This window comes from Halyomorpha halys, unplaced genomic scaffold (genome assembly GCF_000696795.3).
Source record: "Halyomorpha halys isolate HHAL.00 unplaced genomic scaffold, Hhal_1.1 Scaffold15.1, whole genome shotgun sequence".
Classification (NCBI taxonomy): Eukaryota; Metazoa; Arthropoda; class Insecta; order Hemiptera; family Pentatomidae; genus Halyomorpha; species Halyomorpha halys.
The window spans coordinates 3,436,198-3,445,130 of record NW_027108914.1 but is presented as its reverse complement, the minus strand read 5'-3'; positions in this window follow the sequence as shown (position 1 = coordinate 3,445,130).

Here is an 8,933-nt window from a genome sequence, read left to right as displayed (position 1 = left end):
TATATATATATATATACAGGGTGTCCAACTATACATATTCACTCCTACTTATGTCTTGATAGTGACTTTTGGTCTATATTCTGAGGGAATTATTAATTATCTGACCTTCCATTTAACTCTGGAATTTCCAGTTGAAATAGGCTTTTTTTTTTTTAAGGCGTGAATTGGCAAAAACCGAAAACATAGTTTTACGATTTTTGAAGATTTGTGCATAACATCTAAAAATCCTATAGAACAAATTTATTTAAGGTTCAAATTTCCTATGAAAATCCATTATTACAATAGAGTTCCCTCGACTAGCCGAGACGAGAATGATGGTTGTCATGAAACGCCACATGATGAAGGGTCATTCGTTAATTTATGATAAAATCAAAAAATTTCATAGCCTTAAATTTCAAAACAAGAAAAAATTTATAAATTATAATTTTTTTCCTGGATAAATCGCAGAAACAATTGGTTTTGTTTACAGTGTTGAAAACATTTTAAAATTCAGTGGCTTCTTCGTTTACTCTGGAATTTAACAACTTATGCTATATATTGCTGCGTGTTACTCAGTCTAAAACAACTAAGGACAGACAACAATTTTTTTATAGGAATTTAACGACACTGATCAACATGTGGGTGGTGTAACCCGACTCGAATCAAAAGTGAAACAAAATAGGTCACGCCCACGAAATTGGTTGATGGTTAATAGCAATGGCCGCCAATGTAAACTGAAACAAAAGGCAGCCAGTGATTGGCTCGTAATCTTCCCCTACTTCTCTGCTTCACCCTGGAAGGCGCATAAGGTCCAAATTTTCGGCTTCACTTTTTCGACTAGCTTACTCCCTGCATTATACTCCTTCCTCCAAGTTAACAACGATACAGTACTGCACAAAGCTAATATTTTTACACTCTGAAATACACCTGATATTGATTAATCGATAATTTCAATTATTATCGATCGAAGAGACAGCCCTGTTATAATATTGTTTTCTTTTTTCTTTTCAAATCATGTAATGTTTTTATTGAAGAGTAATAATGCAATCTACTACACTTAGGAGAATAAGTATTAGTGTTCTAAATATTCCCTTTCCGTACAGAAAAATGAGGAACGAAAAAAAAATGTGAGTGATACCAAAACAAGAGAACTAATGAAAAATTATAAATATAAAATGTACAAACAAGAATATAAATAAATATAATAAAAACAGTTAAATAATAAAAAAATAATTATATACAAGATAAAGACAATTAAACTTAAGTAATAGAAAAGTAAATACACATTCACACCTAAAAAAATGAATTGTTTATTAATCTTTTTTTCGTAGTAGTTTTTTTAAATATTTAACGTTAAAAAGGAGAAGAAGAAGTATATCAGAAATTTGGTATGCTGAAAGTTACTGTTGATTTTGATTAATCATATTTGATGTTGCATCTTAAGGTTGATTTTTTTAAAAGAAGTTTATCATTTATTCTGATGATACAGACACATATTGTTTCATACATTTCATAATTATTTATTAATACATCTACATTCCCATTTATATGCCAACGAAACAAAAGACCCAACTGCATATATTTTCATACAAGTACTACCCCACAGCCAAGCTATAAAAGTTTCAACTCGGAACAGAGGCCCCATTCATACATTTAGTGTAGGCAACCTAGCTTATTTCCCGGTTTAAAATAAAACGCCTCGCTGTATTAATCCGTCCTTTATAATTCATGAAGGAATAAAGTCAGAGGAATAAAGTAAACATGTAAAACGGGAGCCGCTTTCAGTTTTGTCATGAAAACCTTTATGAGATGAATTCATTAAAATAAATTCAAGGGGGAGTATTATTCTTTTATATATTTTCTTTTTTTTTCTCTTATTCGTCAGCATAAATGTTAAAGTCTTGCAAATTAAAAAAGTTCCTCTTGGGCGTCACAGTTATCCCTAAGAAAACCACTAGTAAAATAAAAAAAAGAAAACAGGAGAAATTCAGGTTGAAATATTTCTAAAATTCCAAAAAAAAGAGTATATTCTTAAGATTTTAATCTTCCAAATCTTTGAAATTTTTCTCATGCATAATTGTTAATAATAAGATCATATAAATGTTTTGAGCTATTTCTTTCTTTTTTTTAAACAATGTTGCATTATCAGTATGATATATCTATTCCATTCTGTATCTAATTAAGGAGATAACTGGTTTAACAAACTCATAGCTTATCTGAATACTTTTTTTAGTAAGGAATTTACCATGAGCTTTTTCAAGGTGCGAGCAGTGGTTTAACAGGACTTCGTGGGTCTACATTAAATGATCAAGTATAAGATATTTGAGATATAAATAAAGCTCTTGAGTAACAATGCCACGCATTTTCCTCATCCAAATAATTGATAAACCTAATACTCCCTGTATATAGACTTAAGTTCAACATTTAAATTTTTTTAAGGTCTTAAATGAAAAGCAGAGATATCTAATTTAAAAACGCAGCCAGTTATTACACAATTATTTAGCAATTAATATACTAGTGAATAACTAATGATGAAAATAGTTGTATCAAACTTTAAAAAAATTAATTGGATTTTCTAAAGGCTTTAGAATGGAGATTCTAAAATACTAAATATTCTTCCTCTATCATTAATTGCCGAGATATTTAAGTATAAAAACTTTAATAGGCCATCGATTTTTTATTGTAATTACGAGTTTCGAAGATCATCATGGGGTGACCTGTGATTTTAGTGCCAAATTTAAAAGAAGTAGTTCATAGTAATAGTCCCTTGATACGTTTTGGATATTAGGTGATAATGGGTTAGTTTTCTGAGTTCAATTCTCATATTTTTCAACTTATTAAAATATATATATATATAATTTGTTTTTTATGAAGCTACTAAAATAAGCGTTTAACTTCATCTGTTTAGATAAGGAACGAATCATTAATTGGATTATCAGCAATGGTAGGACAAGTGTCGTAGGGGTTATAAGAAACGAACGGGGGTGGATAGTCAGTTTTTTATGAAATATTTGTTAGTGTTATCGACATCGTTTCTTATTTAGTTTTTATGCATTTACGTTAAATTCTTCCGTTACAAATTCATGTTCATTGAACTGAAGAATACGATCTAGCTTATACTTTTTTGAGGTGTTTGTCTTTTTTTTATATATATGTATCAAAATTTACTACTGTACAAACTAACCATCGGTTGCACTCTAATAACATGTCTATTTGTAGAAATTAATAATATGATCTATTAAGATCTCGAAGCTATCTCCTTTTATCAGAAATGGAAGAGGAAGCAAGGTTAGAAACAATTGGGTTTGGTTGGTTAGGGAGTTTACAATGAAAGGATTCATATCTGGTTCAGAATAGATCGGTTACGTATGGAACATTAAACTCTTTAAGGATGACTTTTTTTTGTGACAAAGTAGGGAGCAGTAAGGAATTTAGGAGAGATTTTGGATTGTAGGGATTGGATACGAGAGGAATTCGAAGGTTTCATGATTCCAAGCCCTGATTATAGTCATGAAGGTGATTCATCTATTTATTTCAAAATGTTATTGCCACCATTCTGATTACAATGTTTTTATATTATTAGGAAATAGTTCTAATTTTCAAATTTTTGACGTTTTTCGTCTGCCAAAGCATATTTTTTTTGCTTTAACACTTGTTTTTTGTGAGAACGTCATGCATAGATGAAGAATGCCAGGGTGTTGGTGCGTCATTCTCCAAAAATATACCACAAAGTATTGGCATTCCAGAACAACAAACAGTCCTATTCAATGATGGTCAGATACATTCAAATATCACTGCCTAATTTATCACCCCTATTTTATTGAAGTTGGTATTAAATTAAAAGCTTAAATTTATTTAATTTGTAATTTAAAAATATCTTGTTCCTTATTAGGATTATATTTATATAGGTACAGCGACTTTACCACTGGCTATATATACAGATTTTGTCATTAATACTAAATTATAATGTACTACCAGCTGTATTAATAATTTACTCCATTAATTTCGCCCCAAAAGATCTTAGATGCCTCACAAAGAATAATACAGCCCTAAGCAAGGAACTGACAAATGTTTTTTAAATTTAAAGGGAAATTATAAAGAGCCACCACCAGAAAATATAAAACATAATTTTATGTTACTGATGAAAAACGAGTAAAATGAATTGGCCTAAGCATGATAGTATTGGTACCAGTAGGTTTCTATATTTTATCTATTTATTATTTTTTTATTGGTTATTTCAGCAGGAGAAATTCCACATTTCATTCCATAAATTCACCCATACTTGCTAAATCTTCCCTGCTCTAATTAGAATAAAAAAAGAAAAGTCAAATTTACGAAAATTAGAAACAAGGAAGAAAACAAATAAAATGCATTCTGTTTATGTTTATATTTTATTTGGGAATGACAATAAAGAATTGTACAATAGCATTACAGATATCCACCTCCATTGTACTATCTAGCCACAATGTATCCTCTCTAGATACAAACTTGTCTAACTTACTTAATCAACTTTATGGCGACCAGTGAAGGCTTCCTGACCTTATCTTGTTCCGCCTTTCAGAAAGTCGTAAACCCTGGAAGTGGGGCGACAATTAAACCTCTGTTTGCATAACTTGCAGGGTTAGTGTGGATATCTTCGTCTATTGCAACTATTATGGTGAATATATTATTGGTAATGTACCATTATCGTAAGTTATTTAATAATGAAAAGTTAAAAACTTATTGAAATGTATTTATTGCATTGAAATATTAAAAAAAAAATTCAATATCAAAATTAAAATATATATATTATTTCGGTAAATTTAAAACATTGAAATGAATCCGAGAAATATACCTGTAATTAATAACGTAAATGGAAAGGGTACTTTTCTATAATTCTGTTTTTTGAATCAACAAAGCATATTCTCGAAACATTCTTATGACTATTTATGAAATGAAATATGAGTAAGCAACAAAATTTTATGCAAACTTAAAATTGAAGTGTTACTTAAGTACCTAGGCCAAGTTTATTATTTTTTTTTCATTAATAAATACAAATATAAGGGAAGCTGAAAATGTCTATTATGCAATAACTAGAACAAATTCCCAAGTTCAATATTTATTGAATACAACTTTGATGATATTTGTAATTAGAAACAGATTTTTTCTTTCTCTGTAGATTACTATTGCATAACAACAAACAAAATCTTTAAATGGGCAACGAAATTATAAAAATGTATATAATATAATTTTAATTTTAATATAAATTTAATCAATTTAAACCAATTATCCTAAATTATAATAATATAAAAAAGAATAAATTGTTGAGGTAATACCCCCCAAAATGTCAGACTCTGATGTATGATTTTTTCACAGCATTTACTTCTATCTGTCATTTGATTTTTATAACCATGTATTATAGCTCTGTTTTTGTTTAAATTATTATTAATTTTTCTTGCCAAACATTTATTACTAAATTAAAGCACATTCTATATATAAATAAAATTAATTTTTTCTATTGTTGAAAATTTTTCGTCTTCATAAAAATAGTCAAAGCTGTATTTATATCGTGAAGTATGAAAATACCCACATTAATAAAGTAAGAAAATGATAATTTCTTTTTAATAGCATTTATTATGGAGCATGCATGTCATTAATTTATAAAAAAGTTTAATGATTCTTCATGTTATTTTATAAATAATAAAAAAGAAATCCTCTTTGCGGAGAACTGTTTGATTGATTATATTTCCAGATCACTAGCTAAGTATAAGTGAATCTTTTGGAATGGAAAATACCATGAGTTATTGCAGATTGTCTTCGGTTCTTTTATATTTCGGGAGACGACTCTGTTTGTCGACTAAGGAAAAACCTAAAGGGAAAAACAAACAATTCGGGCAAAGAAAACATTTTTCCAGAAGATGAACCTAATGTTTTTCCAGACCCAGCCTTCTTAGATCATAGATCTCGCTCGAAGGGAGATGTGGAATGATTTGGGGCTATGACTTCCTATTGGGATGTTTATTTCTATCTTTCAGGCACTGCGTATTCAATATGCCTAAGGCAATACATCCGAATTGAGATTTTTAAGACAAAAAAATGTTTTATAAAAACATCTATCATTCCCTTAATTTGTAATTATAAAACCAGAACGTGGAAAAAAATATATTCAATTTACTGTTCACATAGCTTCACATTTTAGCATAGTGAATCAAAATGGAGGTCTTTATAATAAACATTTTTATTTAGAAGTAAATATTTCTAATTACATAATTTAGTGTTTGGAACTATTAATAAGGTGACACTAGACAAAATTTTTAACACAGGAATTTTTGATAAAAGCCTGTTCTAAGAATGATTTGTTTTTAGTAAGTACATTATAATTTACCTATTAGCTTGTAAAAAATGTACCTGAGTCAAAAAAAAGGAAAAAAAAATTAAAGATCAATTCGTCATTACTCATGGACTGAAAATTAGTAAAAAAAATATGAAATAAATTAAATCTAAACTATCTAAATGTTTATGGTTTAATTTATTAGATTAAAGTAATAAAAAAATAAGTGTTATGACTTCAGTATTATCAAGTGATATAATAAGTAAGCCCTTCTTGTATTTTTTATATGTAGGAAAGTCCTTCTAAATAGGTTTCTTAAAAATAATGAGCTATTAATTAATTTTGTGCTAAAAGCAATAGCCCTGGAAAATATAGCTCAAAACCTACCCTCCTCAAGATTGGCTTCACACTTCACAACCGATATAAATACTGGAGCTGGAGACGCAAGAGATTGCCAATTCTGCACTACAGTAGGAAAATGAGTTACAAGCTTCAACGATTAAGCAGCAGCCATCTTCATCGTCTTAAGAACATTGTCTTGAAGGCAAGACCGGAATGCTGTTCTCTTCAACGACTGTCAAGTAGCTATCCTTGCTATTACAAGAACGAATCAAAGTCTATCAAGTGCTGGCTTAGTATGCTAATCCCTCCTCTAAGACCTGACACTCCGCGGCACTAATGTGGTCTGCAGCTGATTCCGAGTTATTAAGGGATACCAGGAAATGATGAGGCCGATAGTCTTGCCAAGAGTGGAGCACAACCGATACAACCAGTCCATCAACAATCCTACGACTCAATGCAACGAATAATAAGGACCATGTTAAGGAGGAAAAATAAAAACACACATTGGCAAAGTAGAAGGGAAAAGATACAAATGTTTAATAGAAATCCCAATCCCAGCTGACCTCCCAAGAAGATATACAGTAGCCTGCTTGACAACTGGCCACGACTATCTACAGAGTCATCTCCACAAGATAGGCTTGGTTCGGGATCTTACGTGTGTACTATGCAATGAAGGGGAATGGCTGGAGACCACCTAGACAAATGTCCTGCTCTGGCTGATATAATAAATAAGACATTTTCCAACAAGTATTTAAAGAAATCTAACTTATATCAGGCAGAAAGGTGCCAGATCATCGAAAGATCGATGACTTCCAAAAAAAATTTTAAATGCCTATTAGCACACTTATCATTTTATATGTTGGTTTGAATTGTACGAATAGTATATTAATTATGATTATTGCCCTTATAACTTTTGAAATATAAAATATTATGTTCTCCATGTTTGCGACTTTAAAATATACTTTCCCTGATTCAATTTGTACATATATTGTTTTAAAGTATTACAGATAAAATTAAAAAAAAAAAAGAGTTGTATATTTGAAATAATGATGAAAATATCTTAAATGTCAATATCTGAGTCACATATTAACATAGGTAACCGAGACCTCATTCATATAATGTTGGCCGTATTTAGGACCGTTAGTCCCTCTGGAACATCCTATTTGTTTTCCTTAGAGATTTATTTATTTAAGTGTTTCGTCCACTTTTACACTGAATTTACAAAGTTAGCATATTACAATTGACATATTCACAAAGTTACAAATTAACAATTACAATTACAATTACATTTTACATTTTACAAAGTTGCAATTAGAATTGACGTGGTTAGTAAATTACTATGTAAAATTTTGCATTCACTTATCCATGTTGGAGAGTTAGACTATATATGATCATAATAATGAGTTTTAGAAATTGAAAAAGTTTTGTTATTGTTGTGGGATCTTCTCTCAACGTCTCCTATAAATCTGAAGAGAATCGGTGTGGTTCGTGAGCAATACATTCAGTGAGAATTTCCTTAATTTCCTTAGAGATAAATAAACATTCCTTATTCAATTTTATACAGAATTAAAATAACCTGTGTTTGTCATATTATACTTATTTTCAATTCTACACAGTAATTGATAAGAAATTTGCTTAAGTGAGAAATGCTTTATTCGGCCATGCAGTCCATACTTTAACCAAGAACATACTCCCCCATGACTCCCATGTTTAGATAAATACTCATGACTAGATATATAAACAATAACATATGTTAATTAAAGATTCGATTTTTTTTGCTTACTTTTTCCTTTTTCAAACATAATTAACTATAACCTAAATACAATATATCTTAAATTTTTTTTTTCTCTCGAAATCTTGAATATTAATTCTCTTCCTTGTTTTTATTAACAATATATAAATAATTATAATAAATAAATTTTAATCTCAAATATTAATTCGCTTGCTTGTTTTTATAGTGTTCTTATAACAAGATTTCACCAAATCATCTAATTTCAGACAGTCTTTTGTATTTCTCGTCTTAACTATTAATATTCCAATTATTCAGGCATAAAATTTACAATTGCTGTATTTAATCTTAGATTAAAAGATTCCCAAAATTAATTTTCTTGCTTTTGATTTTATTTTAATGATAGTTTATTTATCGTTATTTACAACTGTATAAAATTATATACATACAACTAGTAAATTTTCTATAAGATAAAATGACATGACACAAAGATGTGGAGAATCGAGAACCCTTTTATAAAAATTCCAATAAATACGTTTTTATTTTCTAAAAATACAATTATAGATTATGACA